Source organism: Giraffa tippelskirchi, chromosome X, assembly GCF_054371585.1.
Source record: "Giraffa tippelskirchi isolate mGirTip1 chromosome X, T2T-mGirTip1v1.2.pri, whole genome shotgun sequence".
Classification (NCBI taxonomy): Eukaryota; Metazoa; Chordata; class Mammalia; order Artiodactyla; family Giraffidae; genus Giraffa; species Giraffa tippelskirchi.
In genome coordinates this window covers 16,928,537-16,950,000 of record NC_137289.1, presented here as the reverse complement: position 1 = coordinate 16,950,000, position 21,464 = coordinate 16,928,537, and the positions used below count along the sequence as shown (strand labels likewise).

Sequence of the window (21,464 nt, the reverse complement as noted above, 5' to 3'; positions counted from 1 at the left end):
GAGCACCGATGTGGGGGTCCGGAAACCTTGACTCTAATCCCAGATTTGTCACCACGAGGCAGTTGTGAGGACTCAAGGAAAGCAACACTACTTTCTTTGTGTCTCTGTTTCCCATCTGGTTAGTGAGAGATGTCTTTGACCAAAGGAGCGCAGTAAAAAGCCTGCTGATTCATCCTCTGAACAGGGGCTCCCAAAGGCAGCATCTTGGCTGGGTCCCCAAGGTCCAGAATCTGGTCTTCAACTCTCAAGGCTGTTGAAAATAAACTCACATCAACCACATTCACAAAAGGCTAATACATAAAGTGAAAAGCCAATTTACTCATTTTTTTAAAATGAACCATTAAGACGATTGGATCCTTCCATTTTACGGTCTAGATCACTCTCTCCCAACAGAGAAATCTACATGGTAAGCCAAATTACAATCAGAAACTTGTTGGATAATACAGAATCAGAACAAAGGGAGTCTGGGGTATCGCAGCCTAACATAATTATTACCTGTTTACAGCCGATTTTTTTTTCAAAATGTCATTTTTAAATGGCTTATTTATAAATTCTGGCTCTATCTTGCTGCCAGTGCCTCGTGGGACTCACGTTGCGACTGGGGATGGCTTTGACCATCTATGTCCTTTTGTTTCTATGGCTTTATACAGAGTTACTTTAGATAACTAATATGGGCTTCTTGATGACTCGGGCCTCATGATATCCAGAGCCAGGAAGTCCAGCTCCATAGAGCTCCTGCAAAACGAGCAAAGGTCTGAGTGTAATTGTTACTGCTCACGCCTCATCTCAAAATCCCCAAATCCACTTCCAGATGGCTTCCTCAGCATTGCTGACATCAACGCATCCAACCTTATGATCTCCATGCTTCCTTGTTAGCACATGTCTACAGCAAAAACCACTTTCTCCACAACAGAAATTTATCTTCAGTTGAGTAGCAAGTGTTCAGGAAAGAGGCAAAGGAATGAGGAATGATATGGGCATCCTGGGGGAAACAGTGCCAAGATTAAAAAGAGAAAGAGAGAAGACAACTGGCTTTGGATAATCTCACCAAAAAGAGAGTAGACATGAAGGAAAGGAAAAGACGAAATCTCTCTTGTCAATAGCACTTGCCAAGCCAAGGAGGGAAGCCAGAGACCTAGAACCAGCTGCTGCCCAGCCAGATGGCCGCTGTGGCCCACCTCCTGCCCCCCACCTTCCTCCTGTGCCCCTGTCACAAGAGTCACACAAGCTGCCAGTTTTGAGGGGTGAGGCGGACAGACACGGGATGCCCCAGCTGCTGGAGCATCTGTGCACCAGAGCTGGGGGTGTCCTCCCTGAGCCCCAAGTCCCCACCCCTTCAGAGAAGGCGACTTATTTCTTAGTCTTGCAAATTGGAACAAGGAACATATTTTCCCAGAGATACAGCAGCATCCCCGCCACTTAGTCTCTGTGACATCTGTAATTCAGTCACAGTTATTAAACAAGCCGCTGTGGGCCAGCCAGAAAACAGTCACCATGTAGCGCCATATTTCTATGGGAAAATGTGTTATGTGTTCCTTACAATAACTTAAAAACAAACTTTTGGAAAATCCATTTTTATGCTGAAGAATGCTTGAACATGGGGTCCCAAATCAACATCCTCATCCTTTGTACTTCTTCCTCGTCCTTTCATGTAAAGGATGAATTAAAAAGATAAAAAATACCCTAGACATTCCAGGTACTATTTCTTTTAGAACTCCCCATGATGCATCTGGCCATAGGTATAAAGACCACAAGAAGAGGCTCGGAAAGTCTAAGAGCCGACAGCTCCTGCTGGTTTAATTGTCCAGGCAGTGAAGGAGGGGACTCTCCTGTGAAGACAGGGTTCCCGAAGCCCCTGCTTTCCATGATTTAGGGTCAGAGCCTGAAAACCTAGTAGAAGCAACTGCTTTGTGACAAATTCCATGCACAGGAGAGACTAGTGTTACATGTTGTTGCTCAGTCGTTCAGTTGCATCCAACTCTTTGCAACCCCATGGACTGCAGCACACCAAGCTTATATCAATAAATCGTCACTCACTGGTGAACTAGTAAGGTGGACTATCAGAGAAACTTAAATAAGTCCCATGAAGCCAGTTTTTAAAAACATCTTCATGTCTGGGCATCGAGGAGGGATAGATTGAGAGTTTGGGATTAGCAGATGCAAACGATTACTTATAGAATGGATAAACAACCAGGTACTCTGTCATCCCCTTCTCCTCCCACCTTCAATCTTTCCCAGCAACAGGGTCTTTTCAAATGAGTCAGTTCTTCGCATCAGGTGGCCAAAATATTGGAGTTTCAGCTTCAGCATCAGTCCTTCCAATGAATATTCAGGACTGATTTCCTTTAGAATTGACTGGTTGGATCTTCTTGCAGTCCAAGGGATTCTCAGGAGTCTTCTCCAACACCACAGTTTGAAAGTATCAGTTCTTTGGCGCTCAGCCTTCTTTATGGTCCAACTCTCACATCCGTACATGACTACTGGAAAAACAGTAGCTTTGACTAGACAGACATTTGTCGGCAAAGTAATGTCTCTGCTTTTTAATGTGCTGTCTAGGTTGGTCATAGCTTTCTTACAAGGAGTAAGGGTCTTTTAATTTCATGGCTGCGGTCACCATCTGCAGTGATTTTGGAGCCCAAGAAAGCCTGTCACTGTTTCCGTTGTTTCCCCGTCTATTTGCCATGAAGTGATGGGACCAGATGCCATGATCTTAGTTTTTGAATACAGAGTTTTAAGCCAGCTTTTTCACTCTCTTCTTTCGCCTTCATCAAGAGGCTCTTTATTTCCTCTTCACTTTCTGCCACAAGGGTGCTGTCATCTGCATATCTAAGGTTATTGATATTTCTCCCTGCAATCTTGATTCCAGCTTGTGCTTCATCCAGTCCGGCATTTCGAATGATGTACTCTGCATATAAGTTAAATAAGCAGGGTGACAATATACAGCCTTTACGAGCACAAAGCTGAGGGAGGGAGGTGGGCAATGAACACAGGAGTCCCCCCTCCGGCAGTTGCATCCACTGCCTTCCTTAAAGTCCTCCACCCTCATGCCTCTCTTTATTCTTGCCGTCTGCATAGATGGCACACACATAAGCTCTCAATCAACTTCACTGTAATACTCTCTACTTATTCTGCAGGGTTTAAGATTAGCCCTGGCTTTCCCATTGGAAAGCCAACTCTTTGCAGCGCAGTGTCCCCCAGCCCTGGTCCAGCATTCAATACATATGAGACACTCAATAAATCACCATTCATTGGTGGATTGGTAGGGTGGACTATCAGAGAAACTGAAATAAGCCCCATGAAGCCATTTTTTAAAAACATTTTCATATCTGGGTGTGGAAGAGGGATGGACTGGGAGTTTGGGATTAGCAGATGCAAACTATTACTTATAGAATGGATAAAAAACCAGGTCCTACTGTATAGCACAGTAAAGTATATTTGATATCCCAGGACAAAACATAAAGGAAAAGAATATAAAAAATGTATAACTGAATCACTTTGCTGTACAGCAGAAATTAACACAACACTGTAAATCAACTATACTGCAACAGTATTAAAAAATTTTTTCATCTCTGGATCTTCAGTGTCTAGAAGAGTATCACATAGTAGGTGTTCAATAACTGTTTGATGAATTACAGTTTAGAAGCTTTCACCAATTGGTGATTAATCATAATTGAGGAAAAGGCATTGTCAAGATCACAAGTAAAGGCAAAAAGAAACATGATTAGCAAAGAGAAAGAATCTATTTCCATATGACTTTTCAGGAAACATCTGTTGTCTAAAATAACACACACCTGTGCTTGTCCCCAAACTGAAGCCCAGTGACTGTGAGGTGACTAAAGATGCTTCAAACTCCACGGTGATGGATTTCAGTGATTCATGTGCCCGTGCAATTTCTGGCTTGTCTCAGGTGGTACAAATCTCCTCCCAAAGCCCCATGATGTGGGCACTATAGAGAAGGGATGCTGGAAAGAACTGTGAGATGTTACTGTTTGGCTGGGTTAGCTTTTTGTTTGAACAGTCTATTGTAAAACAGCTTAAAAGACAGCCACTACGAGCCACATTAACCTGTTCATCCCTTGCTTTAAAACAGAGTCCAAGTCCCAGCAGGGCACAGTGGGACATGATAAAATACGGCAAAGTAACTCACGAGAAGGAAGAAGCGGTGACAGGCAATTGGCAAGACTACAAATCACACGCCTGAAGTCCCTCTCACACCAGCTAATCCGGGTGGGAAGGATGTTGTGCCAAAGTTTCTCCCACTTTCTTTCTTTTGAGATCACCTTCAACAATTCATTTGGCAAAGACTTTTGGCATACTTTGCTTACTTCTTTATGTGAGTCACTTTTTCAAAATTATGCCCTTTTCAGAGATGCCCATCGATGCCTAACAGATATCAATCAACCAATTACTGAATAAGTTAATTAATTTTCCTCCATCTGACCCCAAACAAGATCTGTGCCTAGGAAACCATCCAAACACAGGAAGGTGGGCATTCAAGAGCTCAGACATCCAAGCCAGCATGAACAGTGTTTTCTGTTAAAAGTCACGTCTCTCAGCCTAAGGTCACCTAGCCTATGACTGCCTACAAGATCAAGTCCACACTCTTCAAGCCAGCATTCAAAGTGCTGCTCAAGCTGGTCTCACCACTAGCAAGTGAGTCATTTCTTACCATCACCTCTGTGTATGCCCCAGAATCCTTTGCTTCCTTCACTGTGCCGCTCTGTGCTATGTGCCCTTCTCTTTATGTACAAGTTCCCTCAATCATCTGAATTGTAGCGGGTCTTCAGGGCCCATCCTCCATCACTCTCCTCCATAGGGTCTTCCTCCAACACTCTACCTTAGTACCTTCTGTTTCCACTCTGTATTATGCTCTAGACTCTGGCAGCATGGTTACCTAGCCAGACATCCACTGCGCAACTCCATGACTATTTCCCGTACACATGCTGCCTTTTTCCACAATGCTCAGCACTTGCCACATAGATGATCCAGAAACATTTGCTGACTATTCCTCTTTCCTTTCAACCTAAAATTTAAGTGGCTATTTCTTCCACCAGAAACAACTGTCCTTTGGGCCTGCCTTCTCCAGAAGGAAAGAAGGGAGAGGTCATTTTTTTTTTCTCATAGAACTTGTTAAATCAGGGCTCATATATTTTCCATCACATGGGAAGACAGATGTTTGTTTTTGAAGAATATGACTGAGAGAAGAAAAGAATGTTGATAAATCATTTACCTCACCCAAAGGAAGTGCAGTTACTGCCTGGGACCACTTTGGAGAATCAAAGTTAGAGTCCTGGATGTGCAAATCTCACACCTGAAATTGCGGTGAAATTGACAGAGTTTGGGTAACACAAGGAATAAGAAGTGACCTGAGGATGGGAAAGGCAGAGAAGGTCTTCCATATGACACTGTGTGACCTAATCTCTCATATTTTTCTTTTTCTTTTCTTTTTTTTTAACTTTTAAAAACATGAAACAGGTGCTCCAGCTTGGTATAAAGAAACTGAGTAATACTGACTAGGAGAGACCCAGTTTTCCTGTAAGCCTTATTTTCATCCACTAAAGAGTCACTTCAATAAATAAAGTCAGCTCTTGATAATCTACATATAGGCTGTTAGATATTCAAGCTATCTAAAATTAATTCTTAACAATTCACCCACTCATTACCCATTCAACAAATATTTACTGAACAGCTGGTATATGTCAGGCACTAATACATAAATTTAAGATAAGAAATAAAACAGATGCTATATAAAATCTATCAAATAAAAAAGTCTCTACAAGTATACACCAACTGTCAAACATTATTTTTCATTCTGTTCTCTTTCCTTGAAGGTGATTTTTTAATCCCCAATCAAGATTTCCCCCAATCCATTCCCAAATATCAGCATAGCTTCAAAGAATGCAAGCGGGTTACTTCACAGTAAAAATGCTGATTTACATGATCACAACACACATTTCTCCAAAGAAGTGGCTAAATTTCTTTGGTTAGTAAAATACCGAATTCTCTTGGTTTGCATACATTTCTCAGAAATCATTGGTAAGTAGCCCCAGTTTGCTGGAAACCTAGCCATGAAGAACAGACAAGTTATTAACACAAGACAGAATGTTCCTCAGTGTTAAGGAACGGCTTCACAGGGCCAGCTCTTCATAAAAGCTGTTCACAGCTTGACCCCTTAAAGATGCCTCTTAAAGTAATGCCCGCGCTTCCAAAGGGTAGGGAAACCTGCATGTTTTGTCTAGGGTGAGACAAGCAAGTCCTTATAACTCTTTCACTCTCTGCTTTGCAAACCGCTGCACCTTATCTCACCTTAATTTAATTCCTTCTCTTCCCCGTTGCCCTATTCAATCCCTCAGTTGACATGTCTGATCTCTGTAATAATATTCAAGTCCCTAAGAAAGTATAAAGCTGGAATTTTACTCTATTTCTCTAAGCAGAACTTAATTAGGAAGGTAAATCTTCTGCCAAGAAGTCAAATAAAAATGACACGTGACTAGATGTCATCTGAAGCCACACAACCCTCTGTGTGGTAGAGTCCAGTTTGCCAGGGTCTGACAAAGCTGGGAGCTGATTAGACGGATGTCTGGTGTTGTAAGTCTTTCTTCCAGATGACAGCAGAGGAAGTGGCAAGGTCAGTGTTGAAATGCAGATAAGGATCAGCCTTCTGGGCTGAGTGGACATACACCTCCTCTAAAAACGGAGGTAAGCAAAGGCCCTAAGCAATCGGCAAGACCTTGTACTTCCCTTTGGTGCTAACCCCAGTGTCATCACCAATGGCTCTGCCTACCTTATGCTGTGTTGGCAACGTCCTCACCTCTCAGACCGATCCTCGATCCTCGGGGGTTGCCTCAATGATAGCATACGACCAAATTAGAATGGGGCTGGAGCAGAGAAGAACTGGCCAAGATTGTGTGGTCTTAATAAAGGCCTGTATTGTGCTCTGTTGCCCCCAGAAACAGCCTGGATTCGAATCAACATTAAAACCAAATTAGAGTTGAGTTAGATTCAATTCCAACAAAATGCATTCCTTTTGGTATTATCAGCACACATTCAATTCAATTCAGAAACTATATGTTTCCTTTTTAAGTATTACATACCATGGGGGTTTCTGTTTGTTTTTGTTTTTTGTATAGAGGCAATTGATTTTTATTTTTCCCCCTCAACTGTGCCCAATTCAACAAGTTTATTACTTATTTCCTGGGAGCAAAGGGGAAAGCTTTTGTCAGTCATCACCAAAAACAAAAAACCATTTGTTGAATTGTTTAATTCAACTAAAACAAGAAGCAAACTGCTCTGGGTGGATTTTTAAATTTCAAGCTACAGTAATTATAAAACGAGTATCAATACCTTTGTTTTAAAAGACACACCTACTATTTTATCCAGGTAAACATGAGAAACTGAAAATATCCTTTTAAACATTCTCCTAGTTTATGCATAGACTAGAAAAGAGTGAAAAGCTTTCCTGATTTTTCAATTCCAAGAGGAATCCGTCCAAACCGTTTCTATTATTAGCACACAAAATGGTAGCTAAAGAAGTTACTGTGGTTAACAACTGAATAATTCATAATCTCAGAAGAATTCAGTCGCTTTGTCTTCTCCAGTTCCTCTTTAGAACTGGATCCCCAAACATATTTCCCGTCCTGAGTTGTTATAAAGAAAACCATATACAAATTTCTTCTCAGAACTTAAAAATCAGCCACGCTAAGCACTAAAAAACAGCAAGACATTAGGCTGGAGACTGAACAGGCACTTTTACAACCAGTTCATGAAACTCTTAAGATTACACATATATTATCAGAAATTAGAGTTACAGCTTCCAGTTTCTGTCCCATGGCTATCACTGGGCTATAACATCACCAAAATTTGAACTGTCTTTATGCTATCTTCCAAATAAAATATGTAAACACAGTAAATATGACCTACAAATAATTTTCAACACATTTCAACACCCTCTAATCTAAAGTCTAATTATTTTCTATGATGCAAGACACTAAGAATTTTAAGTTCAGAAAAAGAAAAAAAATCCCACTTCAATTAGTGAGTGAAAGAGGTTAATAATGTTGGCAGGATGGAGTTCTGCTGCTCACCAGGAGAACAGAGGTCAAGCCCACTACCACTCTTCATTGAAAATTCCCAGAAACGTTCAACTTTGTTTTGTCTTTGGAAGAAAGATATTAAGTATTAGAAAATATGTGGGGATTTTAACCTTCAACTTTATTTTCTAACCACGTTTTTCCAAAGACAAGCGATCTCTGCCAAATAAAGCATAGAACTGTGAAACAAGATGGCTGGATTTTCTTTTTCCTGGTTTACGTTTCATCCTCATCTAAATTCTCAATGGAACTAGTGTAAAACCTCAGAACCCCAGGTGAAGCCATCATTCCCCAGAGGCCACAGTTTACCTTTTTCTGTCTCCAAGGGCTTTTATTTTATTATTTATTTTTTGCTGCACTGGGTCTTCATTGCTGTGCAGGCTTTCTCTAGTTGTGGCAATTGGGGGCTACTCTCTAGTTGCAGCGACTGGGGGCCTCTCATTGCAGTGGCTACCCTTGTAGAGCACAGGCTCCAGTTGTTGAGGCCTGCGGACTTAGTTGCTCTGCGGTATATGGGATCTTCCCGGACCAGGGATTAAACCCATGTCCCCTGCCTTGTAAGGCGGATTCTTAACCTCTGGACCACCAGGGAAGTCCCAGGGTTTTTTTAGTGTTAAAATTTCAAAAGCAAATCTTTCTATAAAGCACGATCCTTTTCTTTGGAGTTTGCCTAACCCGTCAACAAGAGAAAAAGTGAACCTTTTTTGGATAATACAATGTGATCATTTGTGGACACTAGTCTACTAAGATATATTAAAATTCCAGGGACTTCTTTGATGGTTCAGTGGTTAAGAATCCACCTTCCAATGCAGGGGATGTGGGTTCAATCCCTAGACAGGGAACTAAGATCCTACATGGCCCATGCTGCAATGAAGACCCAGTGCAGCCAAAAAACTAAAATACAGCTAAATTAGGAACTAATTAGATGGTACTGAGAGTTTACTCAGTGCCAGGCACTAGTGCTAAGTGCTTTACTTCTCTCATTTAATGCTAAGAGGTAGCACATATCTAATAATAAGAAAGTAATATATACCTAATATTACCTAACACTACCATGAAGAAAGGGCTTCCCTGGTGACTCAGTTGGTAAAGAATCTGCCTGTAATGCAGGAGACCTGGGTTCAATCCCCAGGTTGGGAAGATCCCCTGGAGAAGGGCATGTCAACCCACTCCAGTATTCTTGCCTGGAGAATCCCATGGACAGAGGAGCCTGGCGGGCTACAGTCCATGGGGTCACAAAGAGTCGGACACAATTGAGCGACTAACACTTTTCACCATGAAGGAAATTATCATATACCTCACAAATGGCTACCTCAGGTCAGTTCAAGTCCAAAACTCAAGCTCTCAGCCATTGCACTACTACAGGACTTCCCAAGAACAAAGGTTCCCTGAGCAGGAATCAGACCCAGACCAAGGCAGAGAAAGTTAGAAATTCTGGCCACTAGACCACACAGCATGTGCTGGGTTACCTGACCCCACACCAAAAAGGCCCGGATGGTTATGTTTGGCAGTCTGCTTTTTTATAGTTTTTGTCTCCTGCTAATTTCATTGCTTCCATGTTTCACATAGATATAGACTTTTACCATCACCAGCAAGGCTAATCTGGAGCAACCTCTCTTCTCCCTTTATCACAACTTTCCATTTAGATGCTGTTTTCCAGTTTACAAAGTGCTTCCACATACCTTATCTCATCTAATCTAATTTGCTATTTCTAATAAGCTTGGGGATGAGCAACCAGATTACCCATAATTCCAATAGGCTTTGATAAATAAAAGCAATTAGGTTCTGAGTGAGGGCTTAAGGCAGACTCCTAGGAATGAAGTGCACATTTCCAAGGACAAAGAGCAGGCATCTCTTTTGCAGCCCAGACCTTGCCTGACCACTCAGTCATTCTAGCAATCATTCATTTAATAAACATTTACTGAGCACCTGCTATGTGCCACATTCTGTCATGACTGCTGGCATTGTAAGGATGATCAACCTCTAGTTCCTGCCTTTGAGAATAACCAAGACTAGTAGAGAGAGAAATGTGATCACAGATTATCATGCTGAGAATGGGCAGGCAGCAAAAAGGTAGCTGCGCACAAAGGATTGTGGGAAAATGGATGCTAGCTGCCCAGTTCAGCAGAGATTTTCTAGACGATCCAAGGATAATGAGGTTCTCAGCTTGGTGGCAGACTCTAGGGGTTGCTGGACGGCTGAACTCTAGATAAGCCAGGGAAAAGTTCTCGTCTCTGGCTACTCATTAGAATCACTTGGGGAGCTTTCAAAACCAAATAATAACAAGACTTGGCCACTTCAGAAAATTTGGGGGCAGCACTTACTCAGGCCAAACATACACATACCCTATGACCCAGCAGTTCCATTCCTATGTATAAACCCAGCAGAAATGTGTACCAGAAGACACACACACAGGGATATTCATAGTAGCATTGTTCATAGCAACTGCAAACTGGAAACAACCCAGATGTCCATCAACAGGTGAATGGATAAAGAAAATAGAGGACATCTACACAATGGAATACCACTAGCAATAAAAAAGAAAGAACAACAAAGCACAGACTCTAGGGCGCCTGGGCTCAGTAGCTGTGGCACATGGGCTTAGTTGCCCTGCGGCGTGTGGAATATTCTCGGACCAGGGATCGAACCTGTGTCCTCTGCACTTGGCAAGTGGATTTTTAACCACTGAACCACCAGTTCCAGATACGTTCAGTTTGTAAGGATCCATCAAACTTTTTACTCAGGACTTGTGCAGTTTCCTGAATTCATGCTGTACGTCAATATAAAGTTTACTTAAACACTCAAAAAAAGAAGAAATAGTGAGGAAGGCCTGGATCTCACTGCAGACCAATTAACCCAAAAGCCCAGTGTGGGTAGACCCCAATATTTGTATTTTTTTAAAAAAACACCCCAAGTGGCTCTGATGTACAGCTATGTGTGAAAACCAAGGCTAGGTGTTCCCATATTCTCAATAGCTCCTTTGGGTTAACAGCCTGGCATGTGGCAAAGGGAACAAGTTTTGAAGTAAGGAACATCAGTGATTACATTCTGGCTCTGTTTTGCACTGGCAGTGTGTGGCATTTGTCTGGATCATCCCCAAACCTCAGTTTCCACCAGTGTATAATGGGCACAATAACCTCTCCCTCCCAGGATTGTTGTGAGGATGAAATGAAATAATATACTTAGAGTACCTAGTACGCAACCTAGAATACAGTAGGTGCTTGAGAAACAGTAAGTACTCAACTCCTCTCCCTCCTTCAAGTCTACGTTCCCAAGTCTCAGCCCAGTGATGAGCAGATCACTGCAGACGAACAAAACTCACACTCTCCGGTTTCTCCCCCTGAATGAGTTTCTTTGTAAAGACTGAAGTAATATTATACTTGGGCTAGTGACATCAGATGAATGTCAGACATTTCTGGGCCCTGGGGGCTCACTCTGTTCAACACCTGCTACCTCCAAAGATGATTGGAGAGGAGGCAGACCATAGGTCAATACCAACCACAGACCCTTCTGTGGAAAGCTTTGTCCCTGACCTCATCCCTAGTAACAGCACCAGTCCTGTGAGCTGGCAAAAAAGAACAGAAAGAAATAGTAGCTTAGAAGACATACCATCCACAATATGTACCAAATGAGACACTTTTGTATCAAATGTCATGTTGTCCTAAAAACAAAGCAGAATCACAGGCTGAGAGCAGAAGATTCAGGTCAGAGTTTGGATGACACCACCCGTCGGCTGTGTGACTTTGGTTCACTAAACTTTTCTGTTTCTCTGGCCAATGAAAGCAACACCATCTCTCCTACATCCTTTACAAGGGCACAGTGAGTTTTAGATAAGATAAATAGAATGCTTTCCAATACCTGAAGCAGCAAAGAAAGGCAAGATGAGATTTCTAGGCTGGAAATTTACTTTATTCCAAACTCCAGTCACCAACCACCACCCTCCCTCCCCAAGACTGAGAACTCTCTGATATTAATTGATCCAAGCACACCCAGAGACTCCACCAGCCTGAAACTCGCTTATGTAAGAAGAGACTGCAGCACTGCCTGGCATGTAGCATAATACTTTGCTTAAGAGAAATCCTTGGAAATGCCTCAGATGAACTACAAGGGCAGGCCCAGGCTTTACGTTTTGGAGACAGGCGCTCTCAGTCAGGGAACACCAGAACTGTGGCTGGAGCAAATGATGTCATCGGAGCTCTTCTTACCATGGTCAATGTCAAAATTAAGATAGGAAGTTCAAGGACAAATCGTGGGGTTCCCATGCAAATACAAGTTAGAAAAGCAGTCTGGACCTCAGAATCCTGCTTTTAAAATTGTCTCCTCTCCTATAATGGTTTCTGGTTTATGTGAAGCTTTTCTTGACAAAAGGTACATAGTTGCATAGAAAAATATTTTCCCTTAGGACTCTATTTTTTCTCCCACTACACATTAAGGAAAGACAAAAAAAAAATCATGTAAGTCACCCCTGTATACAAAAACAGTAACAAACCAAAAATAAAACTATAAGATTTTCGAAGAGACGGAGATAAACTTAAGGGCTCTCCACTCTAGAGCTGAGAAACGAAATCGCTCAAATACCTGTTGGGTTCCTAAATGACTGGAAAATGAAAACTCGAAATTAACCACAGGCACGTTGGAACACCTTGTAGATACAGGACTTTCCCCATCCACAAACCATTCCTGCGACAGACCTGTGTACTCAACACCGAAAATATCCCCAAATGTACAGATGCCGGGGATTGGGGGGAGGGGGAATGTCAATTAGTATAAAAGAAAAACAGTACTGTTGACTCCTGCCCTGGTTTCAGGGAAAAGAAGGAATCGGGTCTGATGCAAACCTCCCGGCCAGAGCCGGACAACTCGCCCCTAAGTTTGACGCGTCCCCGCTCTGCGCCCTCGGCCCCCGCCCCCGCTCCCGGCACCCAGGAGCTCGGAGCCCCGCGAGGCCCTGGCGGAGGACGGACCCCGCGGCCACGGCCCGGGGAGGAAGGGCGGCTCCTCGCCCACGAGGGTCCTTAGGCCCCACCCCAGGCCCTCGCGCGCTCCCCTTCCCCTGACCCTTCGCCCGGGCAGGTCACCTGGCTTGGCGGCTGCCCGCTGGTCCTCCAGTTTCTCGCTCGCTCTATCCGCGCCGCCGCCGCCTCCGGGAAGCCGCTCGCCCTCCCGAGTCACGGGGCCGGCGAGCGGGCGGCCGAGCCGGTGCCAAGGCTGCGGGAACGGTTCCACTCGGCCGGAGCTGGGACCCTGCCCTGAGCGCGGCCGCCACCAGGGCGAAACTGGAGAGCTGGGCTCGGCTCGCAGGAGCGGGGAGGGGCGACTGCAACTTTGCTCCTGGACGCGGACGAGGAGGGGGCGCCCGTCTCCAAACTCTGAGCAGCGCCCGCAACCTCTCCAGACCAGGGTTTTTTTGTGTGTTTGTTTGTTTGTTTGTTTTTTAATGCCCCCCTTTTTTTAACCTAAACGGAAGCCAGATGCTGGCCCTCAAGTTCTTGTTTCCAGAGCGGCGGGGAGCGCGGGGCCGAAAGCGGGGTGCGGGAGACGCACCCTGCTGGGTGCGCGGGCGGCGAGCCGGTCGAGGGCGCGTGGGGCGGCGACGGGCGGGCAGCGGCTGCCCTGGGAACCCGCCTTTGCGGCCGCTCCGCACCCGGCTCTCAGTACCTCGCCGGCCCCCTCCAGCCGGGAGCCAGAGCCCGGGAGGGAGAGCGGCCTGGAGGGACCGGGCCAGCGGCGGGGAAGCAGTGACCCGGACCTGGATCGCCGAAGTAGGAACTGGAAGTGACAGCGGCGCAGGGCAGAGCAGCGGCCGCCGCCGCCCGGTAGCCGTGGCGGCAGCAGAAGCCACGGAGCAGCGGCGGCGGCGGCCACACTGCGCATGCTGCTGCCGCCGGGTTCAACCCCGAGCCCGGGGCTGCCGCCGCCTGGCCTGCTGCGGGCCTCTGCTAGAGCCTCGGGCGGGAACCCCGGCCTCACTGAGCAGCCCTGCCTGGTGGCCCGCTTCCTCCTCCAGCCCCGGCCGCGGCTTGGAGCCCCCAAACCCTGTGGTGAGCCGCTGAGCCACCCCAGAGAGGAAGCGCTCTCCAGCGGCCCTCCGCACCCCTCCCTTCCCCGAACTGTCCTGGATGCCCTTCCCGGACTTCTTGGATAACAGGCCCCACACCAAATAGTCTCTTCGAGGGAGAATGAAAAGGTTCGTGAGAGAAGGCAAATATTTCCGACCTTACTTGAAGTACAGTTTTTACCGAAAAGCAATGGAATCGGTAGATTAGGATGGCCAGAGTCATGGGTGTCATTTGATGTAACTCACGGAAATTCCAGTAGGAGTGTCAGACTGGCTCGACATAAAGGGAGGGGGGGACCAAAAACTTACCAAAATCCTCTTTAGTCTTCTAACTAGCTCAAATTGAGCGGCTAAATAGACAAAGCTTTCCCCAGCGGAAACTGATAGAAACGGGCCAGTTAAAAACAGTGTCCAACAGTGAGACATCACCAATCCTTACTCCAGTCTCTTCATTTTTACCGATGAGTCAACCGAGGCCGAGAGAAGGGGACTCCGACTTCTCGGAGAGAACGTCGCCGTTTCAGGGCCTGATACCCACTGCAGCTACTGCTTAGCTGCCTGGCCTTCTGCCTCACTGCTTCAGGGAGGCTTTGCTCTCCTAGAGCCCAGATCGATTATGGGAGATTTAGCCCTTGACTCACGATCATTAGTAGAGCTGCCTTCCTTCCAGAACTGCTTCCCTGTCGAGCAGTCCCTGGGAAACGGCAAATCGTCCATCCTACAGGCCCCACTTTGGGGAGGGCACCCATGCTGTTCCAGTGACAAGGCAGATGGAGTGACTCAGGGAGACAGGAGGCAGTGAGCGGGTGGGGGCAAAGAAAAAGCCATACTGATACCAGCTGGTGAGAGAGAGAGAGAAGGAGGGAGAAAGAGAGTGAAAGAAGCCCTAACTGAGCTTCATATACCTTCAATGAAATCCTTCATAAACAAAACAGCTTTCTACAAAGTAGGGTTGGCCCAGGAGCAGAATAGGAGATGGTAGAGTATCCCTGGCAATGGGTTGGTCATAAAAGTGGCAGGTGAAAAAGAAGAAGTGCCTACTGGGGATGAGGCTGGGGGAAGCCTGGCTGAAAGAAAAACCAGAGGACTAGAGCTGGGACAGACCAGTCCTTCCTGGGGCTTAGCTAGGACCACGCAGTCAGAGAGGTACCACCCAGGCCAGTCCCAAATGATCACAAGAACTGTATCTGTCCCTGACTGCCAGCAAGTTCAAAGGCAGAACAAAGACCATTGCTAGGATAGTGATGTCAAGGGACTTACTGGTCACGTTAGTGACACTCTACCTAGACATGAGGATTTTTCCATATGTTCTGGAAGATTTTCTGTTGAGGCCTGAGTGTCCTGCCTGCCTTCTCCATTCTGTAAATAAAGAAGAAAGATACATTTGGGTCACAGAAATGGAAATACAAATAAACAATAAAGGCATGGAGATGTCCAAATGCACATGGAATCATGAAATTCATATTACAGCAATAAATGAAACACCATTTGCACCCAACATTTTAGCCAACATGAATGATAAATAATATCCAGGGCCACCAGACACATGAGGAAGAAGGCACTTTCTACACTATTGGTAGGATTAGAACTTCATACGGCATGTTTGTAGGGGAATTTGAGAGTACCAAATTTTAACACAGTAATTCCATTTCTATGAAGAAAGATGCTTCAAGAATAATCACAGATGTATACAAAACTCTATGTGCATATACAACGTGACCCTCTGGCGTTTATCCCAAGAATGCAAGATTGATTTAACATATGAAAATTAATCAATGTAATAAACATTGCAGTATAATAAAGGAGAAAACCAATGGTCATCTTAACAGATGCAAAAAAAAAAGCATTTGAAAAAATCTGGCACCCTTTCATGATTAAAAACACTCAAAAAACTAGGAATCGAATGGAACTCCTTTAACCTGATAAAGAGCATCTATGAAAACCCACAACTACCATTATGCTTAATGGTGAAAGATCAATTGTATTGCTATGCAATGAACAACCCAAATGTGAAATTAAGGAAACAATTCCATTTGCAATAGTATCAAAAGAAATAAAATACTCTGGAATAAATTGAATCAAGGAGGTACAAGGCGTGTACACTGAAAATTACAAAACATTGTTGAATGAAATTTTAAAGACCTAAATCAATGGAAAGACATCCTGTGTTTATGGATCAGAAGACTTAATGTTGTTGAGATGGCAATATTCCCCAAAGCAATATACAGACTGAATACAATCCTTATTAAAAATTCCAGTTGGCCTTTTTGCAGAAATGTACAGGCTGATCCTGATCCATATGCACACACAAGAGATCCAGAATAGCCAAAATTATTTTGAAAATGAAGAACAAAGTTGGAGGACTCATGCTTTCTGATTTGAAAACTTACCACTCAGCTACATTTATCAATTCGGTGGGGGAAAGAATAATCTAGAGAAAGCAAGGGAATTCCAGGAAAACATGTACTTCTGTTTCATTGACTATGCTAAAGTCTTTGACTGTGTGGATCACAACAAACTGTGGAAAATTCTTTAAGAGAGGGACTGCCAGACCACCTTACCTGCCTCCTCAGAAATCTGTATGCAGGTCAAGAAGCAGCAGTTAGAACATTACATGGAATAATGGACTGGTTCCAAATTGGGAAAGGGGTTTGACAATGCTGTATATTGCCACCCTGTTTATTTAACTTATATGCAGACTATATCATGCGAAATGCCAGGCTGGATAAAGCACAAGCTGGAATCAAGATTGCCGGGAGAAATATCAACAACCTCAGATATGTAGATGATACCACTCTAATAGCAGAAAGTGAAGAGTAACTAAAGAGCTTCTTGATGATAGTGAAAGAAGAGAGTGAAAAAGCTGGCTTAAAGCTCAACATTCAAAAAACCAAGATCATGGCATCTGGCCCCATCACTTCATTGCAAATAGATGGGAAAAAAGTGGAACCAATGACAGATTTTATCTTCTTGGACTCCAAAATTGCTGTGGACGGTGACTGCAGCCATGAAATTAGAAGATGCTCCTTGGAAGGAAAGCTATGACAAATCTAGATAGCATATTAAAAAGCAAAAACATGCTTTGCCAACAAAGGTCTGTCTAGTCAAAGCTATGGTTTTTTCAGTATCGATGTGAGAATTGGACCATAAAGAAAGATGAGCACTGAAAAATTGATGCCTTTGAATTGTGGTGCTGGAGAAGACTCTTGAGAGTCCCTTGGAGTGCAAGATCAAACCAGTCAATCCTAAAGGAAATCAACCCTGAATATTCGTTGGAAGGACTGATGCTGAAGCTGAAGCTCCAATACTTTGGCCACCTGATGCAAAGAGCCAACTCATTAGAAAATACCCTGATGCTGGGAAAGGTTGACAACTAAAGGGGAAGAGGGCAGCAGAGGATGAGATGGTTGGTTATATACCATCACTGGCTCAATGGACAGGAATCTGAGCAAATTCTGGGAGATAGTGAAGGACAGGGAAGCCTGGAGTGCTGCAGTCCATGGGGTCAAAAAGAGTCAGACATGACTTAGAGACTGAACAACAACAACAAACCATCAAAAATACCAACGTGGCATTTTTCACAGAACTAGAACAAATAATTTAAAAATTTGTATGGAAACACAAAAGACCCCAAATAGCCAAAACAATCTTGAGAAAGAAGAACAGAGCTGGAGGAATCACACTCTCTGACTTCAGGCTATGCTACAGAGCTACAGCAATCAAAACAGTATGGTACTAGCACAAAAGCAGATACATTGGTCAGTAGAATAGAATAGAGAGCTCAGAAATAAACCCACTCACTTATGGTCAATTAATCTATGACAAAGGAAGCAAAAATATACAATGGAGAAAAGACAGTCTCTTTAATAAGTGGTGCTGGGAAAAGTGGACAGCACATATGAAAGGATGAAATTAGAACATTCTCTAACACTATACACAAAAATAAGCTCAAATGGATTAAAGACCAGATACTATAAAACTTCTAGAGGAAAACATAGGCAGAATATTCTTGGACATAAATCACAGCAATATTTTTTGATCCATCTCCTAAAGCAAAGGAAATAAAATAATAAACAAATGGAACCCACAACTTAAAAGTTTTTGTACAGCAAAGGAAACCATTGATAAAATGAAAAGACAGTCTACTGAATGGGAGAAAATATTTGCAAATGCTGACTAATAAGAGGTTAATATCCAACATATATAAATAGCTCATGCAACTCAACATCAAAAAAAACAAATAACCCAATTTAAAAAATGGGCATAAGACCTAACGGGAATAGACATTTTTCCAAAGAGGTAATGCAGATGGCCAACAGGCACATGAAAAGATGCTCAGCATTGCTAATCATCAAGGAAGTGCAAATCAAAACCACAATGAGGTATCACTTCACACCTGTCAGAATGGCTATCATGAAAAAGAACACAAATAACAAATTTGGGGAGGGTGTGGAGAAAAAGGAACCCTCCTACACTGTTGGTGGGAATGTAAATTGGTGCAACCGCTGTGGAAAACAGTATGGAGGTTTCTCAAAAAACTAAGAATAGAACTACCATATGATCCAGCAATTTCACTCCTGAGTATGTATCACACACACACAAAAAAACACCAATTCAAAAGATACATGTACCTCAGTGTTCATAGCAGCATTATCTACAATTTCCAAGGTATAAAAGCAACCTAAGTGTCTATCAACAGATGAATGGATAAAGACAATGTGGTATATATATATATATACATATAAAGTATCCATCAACAGGTGAATGGATAAAGACAATGTGGGGTGTGTGTGTGTGTGTGTGTGTGTGTGTGTGTAATGGAATACTACTCAGCCATAAAAAAGAACTAAATAATTCCAATTTATAGCAACATGGATGGACACTTGGATGGCATTATGCTAACTGAAACAAGTCAGAGAAAGACAAATACTGTATGATATCATTTATATGTGGAATCTAAAAATTACAACAAACTAGTGACTAAAACAAACAAACAAACAAAAAAGGCAGACTCACAGATATGGAAAACAAACTGCCTGTGGGGAGAGGGAAGGAGGGAGGGGGCAACATAAGGATAAGGGAATAAAAGGGGTTATTATGGGACTATATGAAATCACATGTGTGAAACTTTTGAAAATTAGAAAGCACTATAGGATTTAAAGAATTTTTCATGTAATAAAAAATAATTTTTAGGGACTTCCCTGGTGGTCTAGTGGTTAGAACTCCTCGCTTCCACTGGTGGGGGCTCAGGTTTGATCCCTGGTCGGGGACCTAACATCCCACAAGCCACACAGCACAGCCAATGATAATAATAACAATTTCAATTAAGTTAAAAAGAAAGAAAAGGGGGAAATATTTTTAAGAAAATACTATCAAAGTCTAGGAGGCATTTCAGAGACACCTTGTCTCCCAGGTGTCTCAGCAGACTTCCCTGATCAGTTGCTAGTGGCCTGAACCTCTAGCATCCCTAGGACACTAGAGCCACATGAGAACACAAAGATGGAGGTCACTTGCTGAGACCAGCTGGCCACTCAGAGGGTCAGAAGGCAGCAGCTCTTTCATGTGGTCACCGTGCCCCACAGTCAACATTCAAATTGTCAATGTACTGCTGCATCTCTGCTTTCATTTTTCTAGATTTCCAAACTGACCATTTCAAGCTGGCACTCTTTCTCTGTATAAATAATAGTGTGTCCTTGGCAACAATCAAGCCCTGCTCTTTTTGCTTTTTAAACATTAACAGTTTTATAGTGTCAACAAAAAAAATATTAAGCATGCCCTAAGGGAAAGGCTACCCACTCCAGTATTCTGGCCTGGAGAATTCCATGGACTGTATGGGGTCACAAAGAGTAGTACACGACTGAGCAACTTTCACTTCACTTCACTTCACGCTAGGCACTGTGCTAGGTACTTTAGGTCTGAGAGATACTCTATCTAAAGGGACAAGATACAGAAACAATTTAAATGTTCATCAATGGACGAATGGATTTCAAGAAAAGATGTGATATATACACACAATGGACTGTTATTCACCCATGCAAAAGGAGAATATTCTGCCATTTGCAAAAACAGGGATGGACTTTGAGCACATTATGCTAAATGAGATAAGTCAAAGAAAAATACTGTATGGTCTCACTTATACATGGAATCTTAAAAAATCAAACATAGAAAAAAGAATCAAATAGCTGTTACCAGTGGGTGGGGGCTGAGGGATGAAAACTGACATTGTTTAAGCGTACCAACCTACAACAAGTACTAAATACACCATAGTGGTCTAATGCCCACTATAGGGAACACAGACAACAATATTGTACTTAGGTGATGTGATAAATATCACTACAATGGCAATGATATTACAAAATATAAATGCGTCAAGGTAACACATCGTACACCTTAAATTTACACCATATTGTATGTCAAATACTTTCAATTTTTAAAATAATGTTTTTAAATTTGCAAGTATTTGTGTTTAGGTCTATCTCCTAGCTACCCTGGGAAATTGAGGCTGGATGGTCAGTATTTTTGGCTACTGGGTGCACCCTAGCTCAGCTTTCAATCTCATTCCTCATGTATTGATTTTATTAATCTTCCCTCAGGGTTCTAGGAGTGCCTCAGTGTGGCTTCTATGCACCCCTTACAGGCATAATTTTGTGTGCAACGCTACCCAGTAATAATGGTATGAGTGAGCAGCTATTATGCATGCTTTATGTGCAGTGACATATGAAGTGCTTTAGATGCATTATTTCATTTGATCTTTAAAAGAATCCAATGCAGGGACTTCCCTGGCCATCCAGTGGTTAAGACTCCCTGCTTCCACAGCAAGGTTTGATCCCTGGTCAGAGAACTAAGATCCCACATGCTGCAAAGTACGGTCAAAATATTAAAAATAAATAAACAAATCCAATGCAATACCTATTACTCATGTCTCCATTATACAGATGAGGAAACTGAAGCAGAGAGAGGCCAAATAACTTTTCCCAGAGTCACACAGAGCCAAACTTCTGACCCATGTCTGTCTGTCAAACTGGAGAAGGTATGTGCTTAACCATCCTGCCAGATATTGCCTCCTCACAATGTTCATCTGATGTTCAGGGCAGCGTGAATTATCAAAAAGAGGTCAAAATATGTTTTCTGACCTTCATGTAAGAAATTAAAATTATGTTATACTTTTAAAGAAAGATTTGTGTCTGAAGTGCCCAAAAATATTTAAAGTATGTGTGCTTAACAGAGTAAGCATTAGTTATCAGAAAAATCCACTTATGTGAAATGACTCATTCTCCAACAATGCCAGACCCAGTTGGTGTTTCTGTATCACCTAG

General features: G+C 43.2%; 1 protein-coding gene, 1 long non-coding RNA gene and 1 other non-coding gene across 26 annotated transcripts in view; 1 reads left to right on the top strand and 2 right to left on the bottom strand.

Moving 5' to 3' along the window:
* ARHGEF6 (Rac/Cdc42 guanine nucleotide exchange factor 6) overlaps window positions 1-21,464 on the bottom strand; it is a 112,666-nt gene that overhangs the window by 87,734 nt on the left and 3,468 nt on the right. For 11 of the 24 annotated variants that reach the window (XM_081564928.1, XM_081564929.1, XM_081564932.1 and 8 more), the window contains exon 1: window positions 13,169-13,253. The exons of the other annotated variants lie outside the window; for them this stretch is intronic. The gene's annotated coding sequence lies outside the window, so the exon portion shown is untranslated. Of the gene's footprint in view, window positions 1-13,168; window positions 13,254-21,464 lie in introns of those variants that run through there. 24 annotated transcript variants of the gene reach the window in all.
* Window positions 5,428-11,239, bottom strand: LOC145536175 (uncharacterized). Its single transcript, XR_014075685.1, has 2 exons — window positions 10,754-11,239; window positions 5,428-8,448 (listed from the first exon to the last, which is right to left on the bottom strand). It is a non-coding gene; the product is annotated as an uncharacterized LOC145536175 (long non-coding RNA).
* Window positions 9,159-9,230, top strand: TRNAY-GUA (transfer RNA tyrosine (anticodon GUA)). The gene has a single exon. It is a non-coding gene; the product is annotated as a tRNA-Tyr (tRNA).